The 23979-nt window shown below is 48.9% G+C and overlaps 1 protein-coding gene across 1 annotated transcript in view; it reads left to right on the plus strand.

Annotated features, from left to right (window-relative positions):
* The window catches only part of ANAPC1 (anaphase promoting complex subunit 1), a 2053226-nt gene that overhangs the window by 1808991 nt on the left and 220256 nt on the right, over positions 1-23979 (plus strand). The window lies entirely within an intron of this gene.

Below are 23979 nucleotides of genomic sequence, written 5' to 3' on the forward strand. Positions count from 1 at the left end.
AAAGCGGGTCAATGAGGAGCAGATGAATGAAGACTGTTCTTTCGATGCTGTCTGCAAGGACAAAAAAAAAATCATTCTTCAGCATTGAATCTTTCATACATTTACATGCTGTTTGAATATTGCAGTCATCAGGCTGGGAATCCTCTGTAACATTAAAGCAGTTTTTATTTTAATTTGAAACTGCAGTCTTTTCTCTCAGTAGTTTTGGGTAATATGCCCAATAACCAATAGGCAGAGTCTCTTTGCTCCACCTCTGCGGGCCATCTTCAGATGTTACCTCAAGTTCGAGCATTGGATGTCCTCTGAAGTTTTCTTCATTCGACGATCTATGTACTTTTTTCAACGATTTTCAACTTCTTTTAGACATTTCTGGAAAGCCTGATCTACAGACTTTACTATTGTGTTGATTTAAGAAAACCCACATCCTTGGTGCTCCCTTTTGGTTGAGGCATGTTCCACCCGCTATTTGAAGAACATCTGCATTGAGGACCAACATGCTTAATGCCTCTATTGCCTCTATAGAGATCACAACATTAATTTGTATTTCATCTGCCACTTCTTCTCTAACAAAACCCTGAGGGACAAGCACAGGTTAGTGGTTTAGTAGGATGAGGGCACTGTGGCCTAAAACTCTGCTTCTGTTTGGAACCATGCTTCCCTTTGCCACAGTAGAGACCCCTAGAAACGTACTCCCACTTCAGACTGATTGTGTCCTCGCATGTATTCCTCATCTTTGATATTCAATATCCAGCTTCAGCTGCTTCAGAAATGTGTCTTTGGCAGATGGTGCTGTGCATCGATCCAGTCGGCTCGATGTCCCTCGAGGGCCTATTTCTCGAAGGTATATATGGCACGCACAGCACCCGTTGGCTTCAGTTCCGTTTTTCTGAGTAAGCTTATGCTTCCAGAAACTATGTTGCGCTTCTTTCTCAACACCTACTACCCCGAAGACCGGGGTCAAGAAGTGTCGAGAATGCAATTCTAAAATGTCGTTAACCGACACACATCAAGTTTGTCTGTGGTGTTTCTGGGTGGAGCACAAGACATCGGCCTGCTCCAAATGCCAGTCGATGACCAGAAAGGCTCTGAAGGAGCGAAAGGGGAAATTGTCGATAGGTAAAAACGCCCAAACATCCCCATCGACTATCCCATCGAAACCTTCTTCGGGCGAGCCGAGAGGAGACTCTCCTCAAAGGAAGAATGTTAAAAGATTTAGCCAGGTCGAGCAGTGGCTCCCACCACTCCTCATCGTCATCGAGTAAGTCGAAAAAGAGGCACCACAGGTCACCTTCTTTGACATCTTCTTCAGACATCTCCCCTGAGAGGGTATCTTGTCCCACCAAAAGCTCCTCACCTGCCGAATGGTAAGCATTTAGATCTGAAATGCAAAAAATAGTTGAAAAACAAAGACCCCGGCAAGCCATGCTCCTACCGTGCCTTCCAAAGAAGCCGGTAAGGAAAAAGCTTGAGCCAAATCTTGCGTGCCCTCATGCCCAGAACGAAGGCTAGATCTTCATTGAGAGTAATTGAGGCCTCAACTCGATGATAAATCATCGAAGGATCCTTCGAGCCGTAAGTCCAAACATAAGTCGAGGTCATTAACGCAATTGACGCCAGCTGCTCTGGCAGCGCCATCGACGCCCGGCTGCATCCTCAACGCCAGTCTTGCCATCAGTGCCAACTGCACCATCTAAACCAATGGCGCCATCGAAACCGTAAAAGATTTTGACGACTCCTCGACCGTCGAGTTCATTTTCTCAGCCTTTTATCCCTATCCCAGGCAACTTATAATCCTTTACCAAGGAGAGACTATTTCAAATCTCTTAGTTCAATTTATGAGGAAAATTAGCCATCAGATAATGATGCGCCATTTGGCCTTCAATTCGGTACACCAAATGTGCCTGAGAGCTTTATTTTGGAAGATTCTAGATTAAGAGATCTTTATGACAATTTGCAATCATCCAGTGGGGTAGACACCTCACCAGAGCTGGATTTTGGTAGACCTGAAGCTGGTGAGCATGCAGATGCTTCATATAGACAACTAATGTCTAAAGTTGTAGACTACTTTGTGTGGAATAGGCCTACCCTCCCTTTTGAACAGGATGATCTTAATGACATCCTTGATAGCTGTCATGACCCTTGCCCCTGGCCCTTACTGGCAAGTCAGCCTTCCAGTTAGGGTCAGGTCAAAGGCCTTAAAGCCTCATCCAAGACTCTCTTGGAGTCAGTCCTAGCGCCTTTGGCGCCAGGCTCATAACCATCATGAAGACCAACATTAGAATGGGACTATATTACTTGGGACTATTTAACTTGGGGGGGGGGGGGGGGTTCAGCCAACATGGAGGCACACACATAGCTCAGTTACAAGGAACTGAGCTATGTGGTCTAGTCTTTTGGGTGTGGCAGGCCTGGGACTACTTTACCTGGACTACTTTGAGTGTGGCCGGCCTGGGACTATTTTACCTGGACTACTTTACCTGAGACTATTTAAACCGCACCCAAACAGCAGAACATGCTTTGCGTTATTCTGCTGTGGGCAGCGTAATGCTAACTGTGTCCAGTTCTTTGATGCCAGCTTACCTGAAACCAAGGAGAGAGAAAGAACACTACGAAACTTACCTGGAACAATATCCTGTCTTCAATCCATCGCCAACTTCAGTTCCACTCACCTGAAGGTACGAACTCCATCATCCGGCACTGCATGCATCCTGGAATACCATAACCTGGAAAGAAGAGAAAGAAAGACAGCATTAGTAAGCGTTTACTCACGTTTACTCCCGAATGAAGAAAGCCACATAATTCTTACCTGGGTAGTCATCTCCTGGTCGGTATCATTGCTGTAACATTACGGTGCTCGGCGAGGAAACTCGCAACCTGCAAGGAGAGAAAAGACACAGGTTAGCAATATAAAAGGCGAAACAGCGCCATGCCTCGCACTTTACTCACCGGACAGCATAACGCACACCGCGCTTTCGCCTAACGGCCCATGCTCATCTTCAAACTGCATGACAACAGCAAAATACCTTTCCATACCTTAAAGGAAAGAAGCAAGACATTATTATTCGAACTAAGAGGAACATATGAACTGCATATAAAGACTGTAAAGCAGCAAACCTACGGAGTCACAGCAGGCCTGGATTCCCACAGGGGGGCTTGCACCAGTGAAGTAACTTGGTCTCTGCTCGCCCCCCACATCTACGTGCCCCTGCCACGAGGAGCAGGACGGAGAATCCACCTTTTACAATATTAAGACCCATCTTTAACCGGGAGAGGGTTCGAGAGTACAAATCATCCAACCAGGGCTGGATGGCGTCCCCGTGGATACCAGGTGAGCGTAACAATAAGGGTGCGCAAATGGATCCTATTCTTCCATTTCATATCGTTCTCCAAAAAAGGGTGGCAGCAAATTGGGAAATGCCAGAGACTAATCCGGCAGTAAAGAAAAACCGGACACAAAACTACCACCCATCTACTAGTGACCCTGACTACTTATCAAAACACCATCTCCAGAGAAGTCTGGTGGTACAGGCAGCTACCGCAACATCAAAGCAGGCAGCCTATCCAACTACCCCAGGTGGGGAAGATAAGAGAGTAGATGGATGGGCAAGGAAAGTATTTTCTGCAGCGAGCATGGCTTTCAAATCAGCCAACTCCACATGTGCCCTACAAAATTCTCATTCAATCTATGGGACTATATTTCCATGGCAGCAGAGTACATTCCTGAGGGGGAGGAAAGAGACAGGTTCTTGGCTATTGTTAGAGACGGTAAGGAAGCCATGTGAGAGTCGCTTCAGGCAGGTCTGGATTCTGCTGACAGCATCAGCAAAACCATGGCTACAAGCACCGTAATAAACAGATTTACGTGGTTGAGGAAGTCTGGATTTGCCCCGGATGTGCAGTCTAGACATCTCAACATCCCTTTTGATGGGTCTCACCTTTTTGTCAACAAGGCTTACAAAAGCCTTGAGAAGTTGCAGACCTCAAATGCGGCAGCCAGATCCTTAGGTGCTGCTATAAGGCAGCCTCAGCCATTTGACCCCAGTGGACAGCCTTGGAGGGGTAGATCTTTTCGCTACTACTCCTCAGTTGGAAGAGCGAGAGGAATGGCTGGTCAAAGAAGATTCCCTCGTGATGGACGAGGGAAAGGGGTGAAGCCCACTCAAGTAGGGGCATCCTTACCAACAACCACTGCATCAGCTGCCTCAAAACCTCTGAGGTCTTGAGTCACAAAACACCTGTGGGAGGCAGGCTGTCTCAGCATCTGAAAGAATGGCGAGACATTACTTTGGATGCTTGCACATTGGAAACCAGAGCCCAAGGTTACCCCCCCCCCCCCTTCATTCAGAGACCTCAGAACCACTCACCAGCAGCCACTCTTTGAGAGTTAGATAAGTCAATGGTAGCTGATAGGTCCACTGCAGACAGAAGGCAGGAAGACCATAGAGAGCAGGTAGTGGAAGGAATTGGTGGGATCTTTGTGGCGTGCAAGTGGGAGTGTCCTTTATTGTCAAAAGTGAACCTGGATGTCTAGGATCTTTTGGCTGAAATATGTAGCAATGTTGTCGCAGATGTCTTGCGATAGATTGAGTTGCTGTAAGGTTTTTAAACTCTTTGGTGATCTTATACATTTCCCTTTCGCAGTCATGTGCCCGAATCAATGCATTTGGAGTAGTGTGCTTTCGTTGCTCTGAGGCCTGCAGCCCTATAAAGTCCTAAGTGTTGATGGTAGGCGAATTTGCTAGTGTGTAGACTGTTCTTTCTCAAGATGTTCTCTTTTAAGTGAATTAATTTTAGGGTAAGCCATTTGGCTAGTTTCTTTTTTTTTGAGAGCTTTTAAAAAAACAAACATATTTTTATTGAATATAAGATATAATATTGGCTTGCACTTTCTACAGCTGGTCACGTGGGCGACTCCTTAATATCTCTTTTGGTTATATTGTGATAAATCTTGTTAACATAATCTGAGGATTACACTTCCCTCATGACGTCGCAATTCCTCAGAGTTACCAGTATTAAGCCTATACCGTTAAAAATGCATTGGATGAGGAAATAACTCTGTGACTCTGCGCCAATTAACTTTCGGAAGTTGTACGTTTTATTCAATCAAAGGTTAGATCAGAAAAAATTGCCCTGTTGACACGTGTTTCGGCTTAATAAAGCCTTTTTCAAAAGTGGGCTACCATGGTGCATTTATCATTCCATTACTGATTTGTCCAATTGCTATTAGTTTGTCCACTGATTAGGTTGTTCTGCTTCGATTTAATTGGGTTCAATCCCAAGCTCCTTCTCTCCTGCTACTAGGTCACCAACGCAGTCAGCCAATTTTCCTGCAAAAGCAGCAAGTCAAAGTTAGCAATATCATTTCCTTTGTTGTTCATAAGGTGTTTGTGCCCTCTAGTATTCCACCTCAACAACTTTACATCAAGACCATTAATTGGCCTCTCTAGTTAATTTTGATTAGAGTCACAATGGCATACACATTTGGATTTGTTTTGGTCTAGTTCTGTGGTAATGTTTGTATAGGCATTTTGGTTTCCAGAGCCCAAATCAGATTTTGGTTGTCCCACTACTGTATCTGATGGATTAAGTGAAGCCCATGGAAAACAAATGGTTTTTGGCAGCCCATATCGTGTTCTGTATCACTCTTGAGTGCATCCACACTGATTGAATTTAGTTTCGTTTCATGAGTGAATTCCACTAATTCTAAGTCAGAGGAATGAATATCTTCTAACATTGGAATATCCGAGAAGATTGTCATTAATGAACGTCTATTTAAATCATATTGCACTAAGGGAGCTGATCTACAGGATAATAAAAACTATGCAGCTGGTCGTTTTTTCAATGGATGTATCACTTTTTTTGGGTCAACACTGCGATCTACATTTGTAATTTGTATCGAACAAGGAGCAAATATGGGGGTTTCATTGATTTTTAGTGCTAAACACAATAATCTTAGCAGCTCAGGTGCTAACAATTCTAACGAAGTATTACTAGAACTGGGTTTGAAAACATCTGGAGGTCGGGTGGACTCGGAAGAAGAGAGGCATTTGTTTTCTGGACCTGTAACAGCCTGCTCCTGGGAGGCTTGGCCAGATGGATTGTTTTCCAAAATGTTTACTCCAGCAGCTATTGAATTCTTTGGACAAAGGTCAATGGGCTTTTGTAATGGATAGCCAGACATGTAGGCATCCACGGCTTTCCTAATTTCCTGACGATGGAGGTCCACGGCAGATTGCTTCTTAGATATTACAGGTGGAGTAACATCTTTAGCTGTTTTTTTTGTCGTTTTGCCACTGTCTGAAATTTTGACAGGAGAGTTGAGAGCTACTGTTGTTTCAATAAAGTCATCCAAAGGATCATAAGCTCCAGGAGTTTGAGTAGCATTTAAGTTCTGCAATGCCAACCTTACTTGTGTCTGCAATTGGTATTTCTTTGACACAGCTTTCGATACTTGAATTGCACTCTTTTTTGGAAGAGTAATATATTTAATAAACTGTTTCGTTGCAGAGGTGGATTGATCTTTTGACATTTTTATATTCTTTGTTTTTTTGTTTTGGGAAAACATGCGTTTTTGTTGTTTATTAGTTGAAGTTACAGACTTAGCATGTGTGAAGATGGTATAGGCAGCCTTTGTGCTGTCCTTTCTAAAACATTACTATTGGATTTTGCCAGCCTATTGCTTTCATCTTCAAGGTTTGTGTGTTGTTCATGAATACTGTTATCAATTAATGGCACAGCAAAGGCTACAACCTTCTATGATTTCGATAGTCTTGTTGTTATGCTTATTTAATTCAACACCCCCTCTGGTTTGAGTATAAACAGAGGTATTTAATTCAACACCCCCTCTGGTTTGAGTATAAACAGAGGTTACAGATGACTTGACTTTCACCGATTCGGTAATGGCATCGGGCCTTGCTGTCAATATTTGCATCGCGTTATTTTGCCACAAGAGAATTTGCTAATTTTATCGTTCATAGTTTCAAAATGTTTTCCTAGAGATTGTAAGGCGATATTCATAGCATTAAATGTAATCTCGGTTAATCTTATATTCACTTCTTGCACTGGGGGACGGTATGCGTGACTCAGCGGGGCCGCAATCTTTTGCGAAAGGTGGTAAAATGTAAGAGTTTGCTAAAACCAAATGCGAATGACTACGGTCATCGAAGAGTTCTGGGGAAGCAGATAGATTTTTTAATGAATCCCGGACCAAAAACTCCGAACCATTTGGTTTCAAATCAATGACTGCCATGTCATCTGTATAATTGGTTACATTGTGGCTTGTAGAGAGTGCAGTGGGTGCTGTCAGTGCGTTGTTTAATAACTGTCACAAGGAACCTCTGCGATGTCTATGGGTACCTCCGTCCCCAAGCACCAGTGAAGGAGAGAATAATATACTCCCTCACCAGTTATTGAGGCCACAGGTGAAAAGAGTCGGGAACACGGGTACCAGGTGCTGCAAAGTAAAAGCAGGCGAGTGCGAGTACAAGGCAGTAACTTGGGAATGACCAATAATCAAGACAATGGAGAGGGACTTACCTAACATGGAGAAGAACCAGGACGGGAAGACAGCCGGGGGAGCTGGGGTACAGAACCCCCTCACTTAGGGGCTTGACGTAGTGTTGAGCCGAAGTCCAAACAAAACAACCTTGAGCCAAAGGGGAGTTCCAGAAACAGTTCCAAGAAATGTCCAAAGCCAAAGGGTCCAAGATCCGAGGAAAGTAAACTTGAAAGTTCCAAAAGCCAAGTCCGAAATCCGTAAGAAGCAGGTCCAATGATGCGAGCCAGAGAGTCCCAAAATCCACTAGGCAAGGTTCAGGCAACCAAATCCAAGGAGCAGGCAAAACAGTCCAAAAACACTAGAAGCCAAGGTTCAAGAGCCGGAGGGTCAAGGTCCAGGAAAAACACAACGCCACTCGAAATGCTGAAAACAGCTGAGAAGCGCGGAAGCTCAGCTTCAGTGTTCTTTTAAACCGGTGCTTGGGTCACGTGATCGCTTCTTCACTGGGTCACGTGAGTGGTGTCGCGTATCACGTGACCCTTGCAACCGGGAAGTGTCAACATGATTGGTTGGGCGGGCCGCTCCTACAGCAACACGTGGGCGTTGCTCACGTGACCAGGAAGCCGGGGTGGTGAGGCTCCATCCACCCCAGCGCCATCGCGGCCATAGTTTCCATGATGCCGTGCGCCGCCTCCCCCTTACCGGGAGCCCGGCGCCATGGCCTCTGAAGGGACGCGCCCGGGAAAGGCCACCGCCGCAGGTAAGGTGTCGCTGGGAGGTGGGCGGTGTTGCGCGGATCGTAACAATCACATAGAATCTGACATCGACATATTTTCTGTTAGATCTACAGTCATAGGCATAAAAGTAACATTGATTAGACCCTCTTTACTCAATGCAGATGACTTTTGCAAACATTCGATCTCTATAGTTTCAGGAGGGTTCACTATCAGAATTAATGCTACAGGTTGCTTGGGTAATTCCGATATTGCAATGGTAGGTGTTGAAGCTGTTACCGCTTGTATTTACGTGGCAGTCTTGAGAGATATTATCTCACTAGGTGGCCTGATGTCAGTCGTTTCTTGACAGGATGATCTGATGTCCAAGTTTCCACTGGGTTTGATTGATGATTTAAATTTTTTTTTCGACTCCCACAGTCGGATGGTGTAGAACAGGTTGAGGTCAGCAAACATTTGCTCAAAACTATGGATAGAGCTATTCCTCTACTAAGCTGCATGGCCCGACTGTCCGCCTCAGGCATTCCAGTCTTTAACATAAACAATGAGTGATGCATTGAGCCACGGGAAGCAAATGGGACAGAAATCCACTGCGACTTGCCAAACCTGTTTAACTCGAAGACAAGACGAAGCAACCAGTTTGCCGCAACGCACGCGGGTACTTCACTTTGGTGCGTGCGCGCGTTCCGGATTATGTAGGCTCATGCCACAGAAGGGGCTGAGCTTGCAGGTTTGAGGAGGAATAAAGCCTAAACTTGGCTTATTCGGTATTAAAATTGCAACAAAGGATATAATAAGGTTAGTGGAAGGTCCGGTAACAGTTCTTGAACATCTTGGCGACGTTAGAGAATATGCAAAGACCACAAACTTAGTGAGTGGCAAAGTGGTTCTTCGCTAGTACTTCGCTTTGGTGCCTCATACACAAGTACTGGGATGAGGAAGAATAGGGCTAGGAGTAATGAAGATTACCAATAAGTAATCAAGTCATTAAACACAAGTAGTGGTGCAACACCATTGAGCAGACTGGGCTTCCGCACATCTGACGCCCCGCCCCCACCCCACCCCCTCAGTCCCCTGGAAATTGTGGGATATGTTGACTTGACCTGGCTGACCTACAGAGCAGTTGCCGGACAGAAAAGAATACAAATGTTAAACGGCACCTGGGTTTCACTGTTAACAAGGGCCCGGCCCAGCAATTACTAACGTACAGCATTTCACTGTTAGTACCTGCATTCAAATACCAAATATTTTAGGGAATTGAAATTGTGATGTGGGTTTAGTACTTACATGCCAGGGGAGTGATTGGAAGGGTGGAGAGGGAACAGGAGACCAGTCATTCTCACAGCAGTCTATAAGTGGGTGCTTTCAGACTTAAAGGAGAGATTTAACTGCTTGTAACATTGCAGCTGCATTAGAATAGTCTCATTAAAATGAGTAAAGTAGTTGGATGCCCTCACACAAATAAGTTTGCTCCTCCCCCACCACACGCAAAGTTAGCACCTCTCCCAACATTTGAAGGGTTAGCCCCCTGAAATGTAGGTTTAGTTGCACCCCTGAACACAAGCATACACACCAATTACCATATATACACAGGCACACCCAGGCAGCCACCCGTACATTTAAGTGTGCATCGTTTCACCATACATGCACACACGCATACCCAGACACCCATAGATTTGTGTGCACTCTTTCACCATACACTCACACACGCACATGTCATGGGTTTGAGGGGAGCCACAATACTTCAAAAATAAATTGTTTCTTTTTGAAGTGACTCTGATTTCATAAAGAAATTATTTCCGTTAAGGACCGAACGGAAATAATTTCTTTATGAAGGCAGAGTGACTTAAAAAAAAATAAACTATTTTTGAAGTCATAGGGCTGCCCCACCCCATAATAATAATTTAGCATTTACATACCGCTACAAACCCTCAGGTATCTGATAACTGCTTATTATTACCCACGGTCTGTGGTTCTCATTTGTCGACCTCGGAAGGATGAAAGGCTGAGTTTGGTGCTGCCTGGAATTCAAACCTGTGTCAGCAGACTTTGCACAGATGTCAAAGTGAGTGCTCTGTGTTATGGAGGCCTCCAGTTTAGGGTCTTAATCTCATGGGTTGGGAGTAGCCCCGGGATTTCAAAAAAAGTTTTTTTGTGTTCTCTGCCTTCATAAAGAAATTATTTCTGTTAAAAAAATATTTCTTTATAAAGGCAGAGTGAATTCAAAAAGAAATTTAAAAAAAGAACATTTTCTTTTTTTTTTTTTTTTTTTTTAACTCCAAGTGGGGCCCCTTCCCAGGACATGTGGCCGCAGGGCCCCCCACAATGCGGAGGCTGGAGGGGCCCCTGTTACGCCAGTGGTAGTCCATCGTCAACAGTGAAGTTGGTCTCAAAGTCCTTGGAGCGAGATACCGAGAAACCTACACCTGAGAAACATTGAGAGACACGAAATCTAAAAATCACTTCCATTTGCATGCCGGGTCTCACCACTCTTCCTTGTTGTTGCACAAAAAGAAGCACCGACGCAGACCCGATTCCGACTAATCGGGCGGTGGGGGTAAGTCGTAAACTGTCGTGAACTGTGACGGATGCGTCTGTGGAGGACTGGCAGGATTAAAAAAACAGATGATAATGTTTGAGGCGGCTTTGGATAGTACGGCTTCGGCCTCAATGCCCCAGGTGGTTATGGCTCCGACCAGACCTGGTTCGTCTGGTGCAAAGGCAGCCAAGGGAGGTCAACCACCTTTTGAGCGAGGCACTGAAGGCGAAGCCAGCTCCTGCGCCGATACAGTGGGAACACATAATGGAGCTCAAAGACCCACTCCACAAAAAATATACCCAAAGCCCATGTGGGGGGAAATTCCCTCAAACAGAACTGCTTGCACTTTGTGTTGTCTGCCGTTGCAAACAGATCCACAATCGGGGGGTGTCCGACTGGGTGAAGATCTCTATAGTGACCTCTGGGCAAAGCTCCCACTCGTGGGAGACTGAGCTCCGCCTGCCAACCCATTTTCCACTCCTACCAGATGAGCTGCAGGGGCTGAGATGTTCTCCAGCATCCAGAACCATAACTCCATGGCCTCCGGGCACATCGGGAATGCCTTCCTGCAGGGTCACTGTTGTCCCTTAACACCCGGACATGTTAACCGGAGTCTGACGGTAAGACCTTCCAGCGGCAGCCATGCATGTCAAAACCACCCCTATGCTTGTCCTTACCAATAGATCGCCAACCTGGCAACAACACCCAGCATACCCCGCCACACCTGGCGCCAATGCTGCACGAGGCGCATGGCGAGGCGCAATCACCTTGGGGAATGAAAACATTCCTTAGTACTGCAAAATGCGGTCTTTACGGCTGATGGTCAAAAAACACCTTAACCAACCACGGCCTCAAGCAATGTCTCAATTACTCCTTCAGAGAAAACACAGGCCATTCATAAAGGTGCGAACGTGGCAAGCTAACCTGTCCCGATAAAATACCCCTGTGCACATAATAGCTGTGCTTCCATTTCCTTGGGCGCCTCAGAGAACAACCCATAGACACCTTACAACTGTGTTTCAAGACCGACACTAAGCGAGATGGAGAAGTCACCTAATGAGCCCTGGTACCATGCAGCACTAAACCGTTATGTCTACACAAATCTTTAATTATTCAAAAACCTGTGTGCAACCGCCCCCCCACCAAAGCATTCTTCTTCAAAGTGTGTGCACAAAGTTCACCTTCCACTGTACCATTTGTAATACAACTGCTTACTACTGAAGTACCCATTACACCCAGCTACCAACCATTAGCATTGCAGTCAACGTTCCAAGAAATCTGCAACAAAAGAAAGAAAAATGCAGCATTCTCAAGCAGTTACCCGTGCGGCACAGAGACCGTACTGGGAAACCATTTAAATAATTAGTAATACTGACCGGCAAGTGCCCATCCACAGTTATTACCTATGCAACGCCCAGATCGCGATGGGTAAGCCAATTACCTATTCACAAGTAATCTCTCTACGCATAAAATTGTCTTTCCCCCCAAAAGGCAGTTTCTTTATCTTTCTGTAGTGAGACAACAGCACATAAGCTTACAGGGTCACCCGCACTGAACCTGCTGTTATCAACCTCAGAATGTGCGCAACCCAGTTGACTGGCGGGCCGGCACCAACTTCCTTCCTATCCTTACAATACCTTGTCCTCAACATACAGGAAAGCCTAGTGCTTCAATCATATGCAGCATCTCGTGCGACTCCCACAAGTTGCGTGCCAAAAAATAGCGCTACTGGAACCATGGGACAGCGACCCTCTACGGTCAGACAACCTGCCTAATAACAGACATACGAAAATACCTCAAACGCGTCTGTACGTTTAAACTATATATTTTAGACGGTATTGCATGTTTAAACCAACCGTTCCAAAACTGCGGGCCGGATTCTGCGGCATCTTGTTACCCGCAGCAAACAAAGCTTGGAGCTTCACCCTTCCCACAGTGTTTTCCTACCTACTCCCAACTCATTGGGCGTTTACCAGCCTTAGGCCTAACTCATCAGAAACATAGGCCCCAAGCAGTGCGGCGGCCACCTTGTTCTAGTAACCCTGAAACACATAATTAACTGTAGCAAAGAAACTTTGCTTTATATGTTCCCCCGGGATTACCTCTCAAAGAAATATGCGCGGCCAGGCCGACGCTACAGTATGCAGTATAATCAAAAACTTTAAGCACAGGCAGCAGATTCAAAACGGCAACCGCTGCCCACCTGTAGGTCACAAAAATACTGTTCTATCCGACCCCCAAACCGAAGTGGAAGAAATGTCGGGTGCTACGGCTCCCTGTTGGCAAGGGCTGGCATTGAACGCTCCAACCCCATCCACTCCGCGCATACCCTTCCAGAAATACCACAACTTTGGACCTGTGTCAGTCCATAATACCGGAACCTTCCCCAACCCCAGGCCGTGTGCCTAAGGCAACACGCGGTATGCTAGTGCCTCGTGGCCGCAACCAACTGCAGCACAAGCAGCATTTAAAAACCTCTTTCTCCCTTTATAGCACACGGTGGAGGAAATGCCCCCGGCCCCCAGGCCACGAGGCAAGGGCAGGTGCCTCTTCGCCCACCCATCCACTCCACTCTACCTTTTGATCTGCTGGAAAGACCTCGACCTCGCGAACTGCTGCTTTGCTGGTGCCTTGGCTGGAAAAGAGACCTTGCTCTCTCTGCACTCCGCTGAGTCTTCCGCCGAAAGCCACCTGGCGACATACAGCAGCTGCCCTGCTAAATAGTAGCGCTCAAAGTTTGGCAGGCCTATGCCTCCCTTGTCATGCGGGTTCTGAAGCTTCCACAGGGCCACCCTGTTCCTGGAGTTAGCCCACAAAAAACCCCTACACACGCTATGGAGTTTCGCGAATAGGCTTCTGGGTATCAAAAACGGGACGTTCACGAAAAAATGCAGAAGTCTAGGTAAGACCACCATCTTGAGCAAGGCCGCTCTCCCCATCATGGTCGGGGGCAATTTGGCCCAAAACACCATGCTGTTCCTAATCCCCTCTATCGCTCTTTCTGTATTATTTTTGTGTTCCGCCTCTACTTTGTGATATATATTTACTCCCAAGTACCTGAACGTCTCCGTCTGCCATGGAATTGGTAGGATAGGCAACCCCTGCGACGGGACATTCTTGTACCTGCCCAGAGGAAACAGACTAGATTTTCTGGGGTTAACTGATATGCCAGAGAGGGCAGCGTATCGTTCCATTACCTCCAGCACATACTGCAGATTTTCTTCCGGGTAACGCAAGTAAAGAAGCATGTCATCCGCATATAGTGATATCAGGTGCCTATCGCTACCTGTGTCTATGCCCACCTCCCCTTATTGGTGACGTAGGTATATTGCCAACGGCTCTCATGCCAGTATGTATAGCATGGGCGACCAGGGGCACCCCTGTCTGGTCCCTTTACTAAGTTGCCAGGTGTCTGAAATTATGGACCCCGTTTTGACTCTTGCCATCGGGGCGCTGTAGAGCAACTGGACCCACCTGAGGTATCCAGGTCCCATTCCATACCCCTTCAGGACCGCTTTCAACCAGGGCCATCTTACCGAATCAAAGGCTTTGACCACGTCTAACGACACTATGGCTTGCTCGCCCTTCTCTCCCTCAGTTTGGTCTATGATATGGTGTAGCCTCCTGTGGTTATCGGTAATGTTCCTGCCCGGAACGTATCCCGTCTGGTCTGGGTGTATCAGCTTCCCAATCACCCTCTTCAACCTATTGGCCAGCACTGCAGTAAGTATTTTGCTGTCCTGATTAAGCATGGACAATGGTCTGTAAGACCCACATTCCTTGGCCGGCTTACCTGGTTTCAAGAGTGGGATGATCACAGCCTCGCGGAGGGACAATGGGAGTTCCCCCTGCTCACAGGCCTCGTTGAAAGTGGCGAGCAGCGGCTGGAGAAGCTCCTGCTTATATGTTTTGTAAAACTCACTAGGCAACCCGTCTGAACCAGGTGCCTTACATGTGGGCAGACTCTGAATCGCCACCTCCAGCTCATCTGCAGTGACTGGTGCGTCTAATTCTGCGCGTTCTAGGTCATCCAGGGAGGGCAACTCTATGTCCTCCAGTGTGTCTATTATGTCCTGACCCATATCTTCCCCTGTGTCCTCGTACAAGTGTCTATAAAACTGAAGGAACTCCTTGTTCACCTCATCTTGGGTGTTGCGCATGCAACCTTCCTCATCCTTAACCTCGCTAATCACCGAGCGGGGGTCTCACTCTTATACAGCCAGGCCAGCAATCTGCCCGGCTTGTCGCCTCCTGCATGTATCCTCTCCGTTATTTCCTGTAATTAAGTCTGCACAGCCTATCCCAGAGCGCACTGCAGGACACCTGCAGCTCTTTTATCCTAATTCTGTTGTCGTGGGCAGTGTTTTCACGACACATGAGACTCTCCAGCTCCCTTTCCGCTGCTTGGAGTTCCCTTTCTATACCCCCCTGGAGCCCTTTAGCCTTGGAGATGGCTACCCCCCGCACCACCACTTTGAACGCCTCCCACAGAGTACCCACAGAGCGCACACTTCCCGCATTTATATCAAAATATTCTTCGATGGCATCGCGCAAACCCTCACAGAACCCCTCGTCCTGCAGCGCCTCGGTCCGGAGCCTCCATGTTGGGATCCGCGGTCTTGGGGGCTGGTGTCTCCACTCCACCAACAAGGGCGAGTGGTCAGACAATACTCAGGCTTTATATTCCGCTCCCACCATATCTCCCACAATCTCGGCTGTCACAAATATATAATCTAGCCTGGTGTGCAAATCATGTGGCGCTGCGTAATGTGAGTATTGCCTATCCTCTGGGTGCAACCTCCTCCACACATCCTCTAGGCCTAGGTCTTTCAATAATGTTCCCAGCGCTTTAGCCGCCGGCGCCACCGTTCCTGCTCTGTCCTTTGACCTATCCATCCCGGGATTCAGGGTACAATTAAAGTCCCCCCCCCACCACCGTACCCCTACCATGGGCCCAAATTTACTGTAGAGAGTCCTAAAGTACGCTGCCGTGTCGTTATTGGGGGCGTACACATTGACGATGTGCACTTCCCTATTTTCCAGGAGGCCCGTTACCACCACCATCCTACCCTCGGGGTCTATCGTAGAGCCAAGCACCCGGAACGGCACATGCGGCGCCACCCAGGTGATGATCCCTCTTGCATACGCCGAATACGCAGCACCTATCACAGTACCCTTCCATTTCTTCCTAACCACCTCCAACTTCTCCTTCGTGAGGTGGGTCTCCTGCAGCAGGGCTATGTCTATGCGCATCCTCTTTAAGTACAGCATCACTTTATTCCGTTTCAGGTAGCTGTTAAGGCCCCGTAGATTCCAGGTTACAATCTTGAGATTACCGGACGCCATCTATTCGGACTATTCCCATCTTAACCCTCCCCCCGATGTTCCTCTTGCTGATTTGTTTTCCAGCTCTCTCCCCACTCCCATAAACTATGTACACCTCAAACTCCCCGCCGCCCTCCCCTCGCCCCTCCCACTCCTTCGCCAACAACATCCGCCCCAACTGTTGCCCAGCTCCATCCCTGGATCTCAGGCGCCCCCACATCTAGCCCTGTCTGATATGCTCAGAGCTCAGTAGGGTAAAGTCGCCCTAATGGCCACTTAACTAATAATACTAATTGGGTGTGTGAGAACTAGCCCTTGAGGGCTCCCTAATGAAGCAACAGCCACAGTGCAAACAGTGCATTATCTATGCCACTCCAGGCCTGTCAACCAACATGCGACTTAAATAACTATATTCCAGTCTCATGATCCTAGGCAGCACAATCTCGCTGCGCCCCCAGCACTCTTTACTTATCTTTTCCATTTCCTTCTGCCGCACGGACATCTACTTCTTGGGGGCAGCCCTGCGCATCAAGCCATCCCATGGCATCCTCCGGTGTATCGAAAAATAGAGTTCTGTCCTTATGGAAAACTTTCAGTTTCGCCGGATAAAGTAGCATGTATTTCCGGCCCGCCTCCCTCAGTCTCCTCTTAACCGCCCCGAAGTTCATTCGGCTCCTCTGTACCATCAAGGTATAGTCCGGGTAAGCTGTTATGTTTGCTTCTCCTCGTTTAATTGTTCCGCCTTTGCGAAAGTGTTTGAGGATCCGTTCCCGGTCCCGATAATTGAGGATCTTAGCGATCATTGGCCTGGGTAAATTGCCTGGCGGCGGCCTCCTCATCAAAGCCCTATGCGCACGTTCTACATCAAATCCCTGAGACAGGACTCCACCAGTGATTTCCTGTAACAACATATTTTCAATTAACTCTGTGGGGTTGCGGCCCTCTGTCCCCTCCGGTATACCCACGATGCGGATATTGTTTCCTCGGGCGCGTCCTTCTGCCTCCTCCGCTCTGCTTTCCAGGTTTACCACTCTCTGCACCAGGGCGTGTAGACCTGATTTGTGTGAGGCGCAAGCTGCTGTGTTCAGGCCCCCCTTCTTCTCCATACTCTCTGTGCGCTCCGACAGGGCCCTCACATCCTGCCGGAGTAGGTTCACCTCCTCTCGCACTTCGCCGACTTTAAGATCCAGCACAGTTTTCAGTTCAGCCACAACCATTTCAAGTTTGGCCTCCCAGGTCGCTTTCAAATCTGCTTTTAAGTCCGCTATCGCGGCCAGGACCTCTTGGTTTGGACCCGTGACAGCCATGCCTCCTGCAGGAGGCTTGTCTTTACTTCCGGCACTTTCCCCGCTCGTCGGTGTTCTGGCAAATTCGTCTAGCGTGGGTTGCTTCACCTTTTGTCGCTGCGGCTTACTAGACATGGCACAGCTGTCATGTGTCGCAGGCCCACCCACCTCTTTATGTTCCTCAATCAGAGGGTGAAGGGCGTACTCTTCCTTCTGATGACCAATGTCCCAATTCCATGTGTGGGGCCACAGAGCCTCAGGAGCCCCACTAGCCTCCTTCGTGCCACGCTCCCTCGGCCTGCACTCCCGCTCACATGCAATATATCCTTAGTTTCCTTCCGCTAGAGTCGCTGACGTGCCCACTCTTCGCTCAGTCTACGGTGCAGTGCATCCACCATCACATCTGTCCTGGATGCAGTGACGCCTATTGATTGCTTGATTCAAATGGACGGCCCATTGCACTAGCGTCTCAGGTTTATTTCCAGTGTGCTGCAATGGATTGTGCCCTCCCACGTAGGTAAATAGGTCTCCTGCAGGGGTATTGTACTCCCCACCGTACCCCAGTTGCATATAGGGTTCCCCCAGCACTGTCTTACATGCCTTCCAATTGTCCTGCACCAGTTTAATCACGCAGTTTCATACTGCCATAGTCCATTCCTGCAGCTATGCGCAGCTCTGTCTCTGTACATGGGTCAGTGTCCCGGATGGCACCGAGGCGCAGCTCACAATAACACCAGCTGGCGCTGGTCGTGCACTTCCTTTGTTCGTGCCGGTGTGCCAGACTCCCCTGCACTCCTCATTCGTGATGGTTTGGAGTCAGTTCATGCGTCGGGGTTCTCGAAAGCTGTGTCCTCTGACACGCTGTAATGATTCCTACGTTGTCTCCACCTTGCCGAAACCCATCCGACGCACGCTACAATGCAGCACTGCTACGTCGAGTCATACCGTAGCTCGGAAATCAGCCAGAGTTAGAACGTTCTTTACTGTTGACACAGTTGCGATTTGCAGATCGGTCCGCTAGTCTCACATGCGCTGCTCCGCCATCCCTGCTTATGCGTAGCCTCTCATGACTTCGTCCACCTTTGACTGCTGGGTTTCCCCGTTTCTTTTCTACCATCTCGGGGCCGGTCCTGCATTCGGCGTCCCACAACCCCTGTTCGCTTGGCTCAATCAGTTCACTATTGGTCACGGCAAGCCTCCTACGCGCCGACTGCCATCGGGGTACGCATGCATATTTTCGGATGTCTTCGGTCGGCGTATGCAGTAGGAGCGCTGCAGGGCAGGCAGTGGCTTCCCATCAAGCCGTACGCGCTCAAATTGTATCGAACACATAAAGTCCCATCGGAGGCACCGCCCCAACTCTCTGGTTCACCACGGCCGTTTCTTTACATCATGTTCAGCCGATTCCCTTTGTCCACGATGTCAGGCGGCCATCTTGCTTCCCTCGCTCGTCCGGCGCACGGGTCTTTCACTCATATTTATCTCCGTCATGACTCCACTGCCATGCCAGCAACCTTCAGCGGACACGGCCGCACTATTCATCGACCCATCCTTGGATTTTCAGGCAACTCGGGCACAGATCAATGCACTTCCGCCGCAGGATCAACGCCGGATCAGGGGAGCTCCCTCACTACACGTCCCCTCACATGGCCCTCTTGGCCACGCCCCCGCACTCTCAGTATATTTAATGTTAAAATGATGGAGATATAGTCCCTTGGACCAATTTATGTATGTTTTTACCATGTATTGTTTGTTTTAAAAATGCATTCTTTTTGTAAAAACTGGGTCTGATTCTGAGCTGTGGCTAGACTAAGCAGGGTGTGTTTGTATTTTGGATAGGAGTGTCCTTTTTTTAAAAACATTTTTTTAAATCTTTCATTAGTACTCCATAGAGGCGTTTAGCGTTTTCACTGTATACAAACACTGACAATCGTGAAGATCATCAACCCAGGAGGCAAAAGCCCACCGTGAAACCAACATACACGATGCAGTCTACCATAGTTTGCCACAGCAATACAAATCAAGGAAGGACTGTGTACCTTGTCAAGCCAGCACTGGAAGAGTGAGGAATGAGACGCTGGTTCCGTGGCAAGAGACCCGAGGAGAAGGGAATGAGACATTGGTTCCTTGGCGAGAGACCCGAGGAGAAGGGACCGAGGCGCTGTGAAGGAGGGGCAAGTGTCTACATTAGCTCCCTGCAGCAGGGAGCTGTTTGAGGAAACCCGACCGGCAAAGCTAAAGTAAGGAGAAGGTGTGTGGCTGAGGATCCGAGGGAGAGCCTATTGCTGCGGCACAGCTAAGAGCAGAACACCGAACACGGAAGCAGTACCGAAGCCCTGCTCTAGTCAGAGGACAGACAGCAGTCCACAACAGCATTTCGAGGGGATTGGGTCCTCCAACGTATTCCATATCTGACAGTAATCACCACAGCTGTGCTGTTTCGGAACATTTTCGGCATATGTGTACTGTGTCGATGACGTTGATGCGCTGTCCTCGAAGGCCTCCGTCGAGCTGACGGCACCGGGTGTTATAAATAGACCGCACAACGCCTGTAGCCTCAGTTCTGTTTTTTCCGCGAACGTGTTCGCTTCGTAGATCTCGGCGCACCTCGGTTCTACTGAATCCTGTTCTTTCGGTTCTTCAAACTTGTTCGTTTGTGTATTGTATGTCGTCTTCGGCTTCTTCCACCCCGCGGTCGGGTTTTAAGAAGTGTAGGGTTTGCGGGTCCAAGATGTCGTTGACAAACACGCACAACGCTTGCCTCTGGTGCCTCGGGGAGGACCACGATACAGATGACTGTGTCGACTGCCAGTCGCTTATATCGAAGGCCTTGCGGGAGCGTAAAAAGAAGCTGTCGGTTGGTAAGGTGGCCAAGCCCCAGAAGTCACGTTCGACTGGACTTTCGACGGACGATTCGAGGGGCGACTTTCCGCATCATCGTGAGTGCGGGGGGTCTCGGTCTGGGAGTCGTTCCCGCCATTCCTCTGCCTCTTCGAGGCACTCACGGAAGCGCCGTCACAGGTCGCCTTCCCCGTCCTCGTCCGAGTACTCCGCCCATCGGCGGGTTGCTTGTCCCAACAAGCATTCCACTCCGGAGGAATGGGATTCCTTCAGAAAAGAGATGGAGATTTTTCAGTCGCAGGGCTCTGGTTCATCTGTGCTGTCGAAAGACGCCGGCCGTGACCGTGGTAGAGACGTCACTCGTACGCCTTCGGGCTCGAGCGGTCGTCGAGACCACCGGGTGCCTTCGAGGTCCCGGTCGGACAAGGATGGTCGCTCTATGCATGCCTGTTCCAGGTCCTGGTCCTCGACGCCCTCGAGACCGCGAGAGCCTGTGAAGTGTTCGAGGAAGACATCGACGCCTTCGGCACCAAGGTCGTCGAGGGACTCCCTCGAGGCTCCGCCTCCGAGGAAGCCATCGACGCCATCGGTGCCCAGGCTGTCGAAGGACACGCTCGTGGCTCCGCCCTCGAGGACAGTGTCGACGCCGTCAAAGTTGTCGGCGCCTCGCTCGACGCCGATTCCGTTGATGCCCTCGATGCCTTTCGAGGCTGGTTTGTCGGCGGTTCCCCGTGGCACGGTGGAACCCCCCAGAAAGGCTCTGGCCAAGGCTAAAAATGTCTTTGTCCCTTTTTCTGTGCCCTCTTTCCAACCTCTGGATTATATTTCTGAGGGGGGATGAGGAGTCTGAGGAAGGTATGGTGCCTGAGGAGGTGCCTGACGAGATTTTGTCTGGTCGTAGCTGGATTGAGGACCTGCGTCAGTCGCTGCATGACGCCAGTGGTCTGGACACCTCTCCGGAGGTGGAGTTCTGTAGGCCTGAGCCTGAAACCCATGCCGGGTCCTCGTACTGGCGCCTTATGTCGAGGGTCACAGAATACTTTGGGTGGTCTCTGCCACCTGTGGATTTTCTGCAGGATGACCTGACGGACATCCTCGACCAAGGTCCTCCAACTGACCCGGTACTGCCATTCCATATGGCCTTGCAAAGAAGGGCGGCAGTGGCTTGGACTGCTCCGGAGAGTCTTCCGGCAGTGAGCAAATCTTTGCAGCGAAAATACCGCCCAGCCAGTAGCGACCCCTGCTACTTGACCACACACCCCAATCCAGAGAGTTTGGTGGTGCAGGCGGCTACGGCCCCAGCAAAGCAGGCGTCGTACCCTACCATCCCTCCTGATAGGGACGACAAGCGTTTTGATGGCTGGGTGAAGAAAGTGTTCGCTTCAGGGGGTATGGCTTTACAGGCAGCCAACTCTGTGCGTGCCTTGTCACGTTTCACGCACACTCTGTGAAACTGTATTTCATTAGTGGCTGAACATATTCCCGAAGGGGAGGAACGGGATGGTTTTCTTGCTATTGTGCAGGATGGCAAGGATGCCATGTGTGAGGCTGTTCAGTCGGGTCTGGACATGGCAGATTGTGTCAGCCGGTCCATGGCGGCGAGCACTGTAATACGCAGGTTTGCGTGGTTGCGGAAGTCGGGGTTTGCTCCTGATGTGCAAGCCCGGCTCCTCAACATGCCCTTTGATGGTGAACATCTTTTTGGCAGCAGGGCTGACGAGAGCCTTGAGAGGTTGCAGACCTCCAAAGCTGCAGCAAAGTTGTTGAGTGCTGCAGTTCGCCAACCTCCGCCTTTTTGTCCTAGGGGACAGCAATGCAGTCGAGGTTCCTTTCGATATTACTCATCCTTTAGTAAATTGAGAGGAACTGCAAGTCAAAGGGGCCAGGGTAGGAGTGCCAGAGGTGGAAAACAGGGTACTTGAGGTGCCAAGGCCGCTCGGGCAGTTGCCTCTTTGCCCCCAGGCACTGCCGCAGCCGCTTCAGCTCAGTCATGAGTCCAATTGAAAAAACTTAACTCTGCCGTCAAATCATTTACTATAGTTGGCAACTCCATTACTGTCTCAAACAACACTAAAACTCTCGGCATTTACCTCAATGCCACTTTATCCCTATCCAAACAAACCAACACGGTAGCATCATCAGCCGCATATACCTGCAAACTAATCACCGCCTGCAGGCCTTTCATCTCCACACCTAACTGCATCACACTTTCCAGAACTCTAGTTCTGTCTAAAATTTACTATTGTAACGCCCTATATTTAGGTACTAGCCACAAAAATATTAACAAGTTACAAGTAATTCAGAATAATTCCATCAGGGCAGCCCTGAACATCACTAAGAAGTCGCATCTCTCAGAGACTAGACGCAACCTGCGCTGACTCTCGGTGGAGCACAGAATATCACTCAAAACTCTTGCCTTTACACACAAAGCCAGGGCTAACCTCGCACCAGCCTACCTTACCAACCAACTCACCTCACATACGTCTTCAAGACGATTTAGAGCAGCCCAAGCACACACAATGACCATACCTAGATTCAAACTCCATAACTCAGGAGGTATTAGCTTCCCTGCATTGGCATCTAAACTATGGAATACACTACCTGCTTCACTCAGATCAGAACCTTCCTTCCACGTATTCAAGCGTAACATGAAGAGCTGGCTTCAGAATCTGGACACTATGAAAGTTTAACCTCCTTGATTTTAGATTTGTCGACTGCCCTACTATAGTTTTTGCAAATATTGTACTGTACTATTTATCGTTGTCTGCCTTACTCACTGTATGCAACTGTAAGTCGCTGTAACCCTTATGTATCGTACTTATTTACTGTATGTAACTGCAACGTCCTGTAATCTATATGAAATAATGCGCCCGGATGCCCCTGGGCCAGGCTGCGCTTTACAAATGATCAAAAAATACAAATATCTCATGGTTCGCCGGTTGGGGGAAGACTGGCACAGCATCTTGTAGAGTGGCGTGCCATTACTTCAGATGTGTGGGTTCTGGCGATCATAGCCCACGGCTACCGTCTTCCTTTCCGGCAGAGGCTTCACGACAATCCACCAGGGAATCTCTTTGAAGAGTCCGGGTCCGCTCCTTGCGGAGGAAATTCCGTCCCTGCTGGAGAAAGGTGCCATAGAACTGGTGCCTGTAGCGGAGAGGAACAAGGGATGGTATTCCCCTTATTTTTTGATTTCGAAGAAAGACGGGTGATTGAGACCCATCATAGATTTGCGCGGTTTGAACAAGCTCCTCAGGAAGGACAAGTTCAAGATGGTTACTCTTTCTCAAGTCCTCCAGGCCCTTCAACTTCAGGACTGGTTGGTGTCTCTCGACCTCAAGGACGCTTACTTTCACGTGCCAATCCATCCCAAGCACAAGAAGTACCAGAGGTTCGCGGTTGGAGATTTGCACTTTCAGTTTCGGGTCCTGCCGTTCGGATTGACCTCCGCCCGAGGGTCTTCACCAAACTCATGGTGGTGGTGGCAGCGTATCTCAGGAAAGGGGGGATTCACGTCTACCCCTACCTGGACCATTGGTTGATCAAGGCGCGCTCTCCCGAGCAAGTCCTGGATTATCTGTTCGTCACCTGCCACTCCCTTCACAAGCTGGGCTTCTCCCTCAACTTAAAGAAGTCCCACTTGACGCCAACCCAGCGGCTCCAGTACATCGGAGCAGTGCTTGACACATCCCTGGGGCAGTGTTTTCCTCTCAAGTTGAGGGCTCATCACATTCAACAGATGGTGCACAGGTTTCA

Source organism: Ambystoma mexicanum, chromosome 4p (genome assembly GCF_040938575.1).
Source record: "Ambystoma mexicanum isolate Mex_15411 chromosome 4p, UKY_AmexF1_1, whole genome shotgun sequence".
Taxonomy (NCBI): domain Eukaryota; kingdom Metazoa; phylum Chordata; class Amphibia; order Caudata; family Ambystomatidae; genus Ambystoma; species Ambystoma mexicanum.